The sequence below is a fragment of the Microtus ochrogaster genome, chromosome 15 (assembly GCF_000317375.1).
Source record: "Microtus ochrogaster isolate Prairie Vole_2 chromosome 15, MicOch1.0, whole genome shotgun sequence".
NCBI classification, from domain to species: Eukaryota; Metazoa; Chordata; class Mammalia; order Rodentia; family Cricetidae; genus Microtus; species Microtus ochrogaster.
The window spans coordinates 1,567,997-1,570,459 of NC_022017.1; positions in this window are offsets into that span (position 1 = coordinate 1,567,997).

Consider the following 2,463-nt stretch of genomic DNA (forward strand, 5'->3'; position numbering starts at 1 on the left):
GCTTCAGTTTCATTTGGAAGGAAGAAAACCTAGAAGAAAGGAAAGATTAGACAAATGTAGAGGCTCTGGGGACAGAAATACTAGAAGTCCAGCAGAGGCACTCAGGAGGTTATGGAGCCTGTGGGAATGGTTCTCAGAATTTGAAGATGGGGTACTAGGCGTGGAGAGTCAGGGAATGGCACCACTCAGTGGCCCAGGTCAGAAACTGCACAGCACCTCACCATCCAGCACAAGGAGTTCGCTGCAGCCTGAGCTCTGCCTGCATCTCCTCATGCAGCTGTGACCCGAGAGCTCAGGCCACCATCATCTCTCTCCTGGATACAGTGACAGCCTCTTATTGCTCTTATACTTGTCTTCTGGCTTTTCTAAAATGTCAGTCTGAGGGGTAAAGCCACTTACCTAATGTGCTCAAGGTTTTGGTCTTGAACTCCAGCAATGAGAAAAAAAGTTTCAGGCTCATCCGGGATCTACAGTGGCGTAAGAGGCTCTCTTTGGAAAATAAAGAAAAGGAAAAGGCGTTCCAGCCTCTGTACCCCACAACACCACAGACTTTCATCTATCTGTCTATTTATTTTATTATTTAGAGAGAGGCTCTCATGGACCCCAGGCTAGCCTGGGACTCACTATGTAGCCAAGGCTGACTCTGAACACGCGAGCCTCCTGCCTCGTCTCTCAATGCTGCCATCAGAGGCATTGCTACTGTACCCCGCTTATATAGTGATTGGGGTCCAGCTTGGGGGTGCACACATGCTAGGGAAACCAATTGAACTATGAACATCGTTGATCCAAGATTATAAACGCTAGGCCAGGTGTGCTGGCATACTCCTACAATTCCCAGTACTCAGAACATTCAGGGAGATGAATCTTGAGTCTCAAGCTAGGCTGGGCTACATAGTGACACCCTGCCTAAAACAAAATAAAACAAAAATAAAACAGAATGGGCTCTATCTTGTGCAACAGTCACTCACAAACTTCAGCTAGTAGACTGTCGGGTTGTCCAGCAAGTACAGGATATCACTCTAATACTAGAGAAACAATAGTGAACAAGGTCACTACCCTGGGGTAACTTAGCCTCCAGTGTAGAAAAAGAGCAGTAAAAATGAAATAGAAGCCATGGAGATGGTTCAGTCAGTTAGGTGCCAGCCACACAAATGTGAAGACCTGAGTTAGGATCCCCAAAGACCACGTAAAAAAGCTGCATGTAGTACGGAATCCCAGCTCTGGGAAGGCAGACAGGCAGACTTTTGAAACTGGCTAGCTGACCAGGCAAAAGCTAAATGTATAAACACCAGATTATGTAAGAGACGCTGTCGCTGAGCAGTGGTGACAGACGCCTTAATCCCAGCACTCAGGAGGTACAGGCAGGCGGATCTCAGTGATTTTGAGGTCAGGATGATTTACACAGTGAGTTCTAGGACAGGCTCCAAAACTACAGAGAAGCCCTGTCTCAAAAAGCCAAAGATAGATAGATAGATAGATAGATAGATAGATAGATAGATAGATAGATAGATAGATAGATAGATAGAGACTCTGACACACACACACACACACACACACACACACACACACAAAGTAAATAACAAAAAGGGCCTGGAGAGATGGCTTAGAGCAGTGGTTCTCACCCCTCCTAATGCTGTGATCCTTTAACACAGCTCCTCATTCTTTGGTGACCCCCCAACCATAAAATTATGTTCATTGCTACTTTGTACTGTAATTTTGCTACTGTTATAAATCATAATGTAAATATCTGTGTTTTCTGGTGGTTTTAGGTGAACCCTGTGAAGGGTGGTTCATGACCTATAGTTTGAGAACTGCTGGTTTACAGATTATGAGTACTTGTTGCTTTTGTAGAAAATCTGGGTTCAGTTCCCAGAATCCATAGGGGGCAGCTTAGAGCCTCCTGTTAATCCTAGTTGCAGGGGAATTGACGCCCCCTTCTGGCATCTGTGAGCACCTGCACTCTCGAGAGAGATACATACACAGTTATATACATGCGCTCATAAATTTTTATTTGTTTATTTGAGACAGAGTCTGTCTACATAGCCTTGGCTGTCCTGAACTACTCTGTAGACCAGGCTAGCCTCAAACTTACAGATATGCCTGCCTCTGCCTCTTGTGTTCTATGCCTGGTCATAACATTTTAAAAACTAGTTAAAATAAAGGCTGATGGTATCATTCAGTGGTAGAGCATGACAGGGTCCCAGGATTCAGTCTCCAGCACCACAATAAACAAACTTACAAGCGATGGATGATGACTTGCACTTATAATACCAGCACTTGGAAGGCTGAGGCAAGAGAACCATCCACGAGTTCAAGGCCAGCCTCAGTGAAACAAAACAACAAAAAAAAAAAAAACAAATAACCAAATAAGAAAATTTAGCCGGGCGGTGGTGGCGCACGCCTTTAATCCCAGCACTCTGGAGGCAGAGGCAGGCGGATCTCTGTGAGTTCGAGACCAGCCTG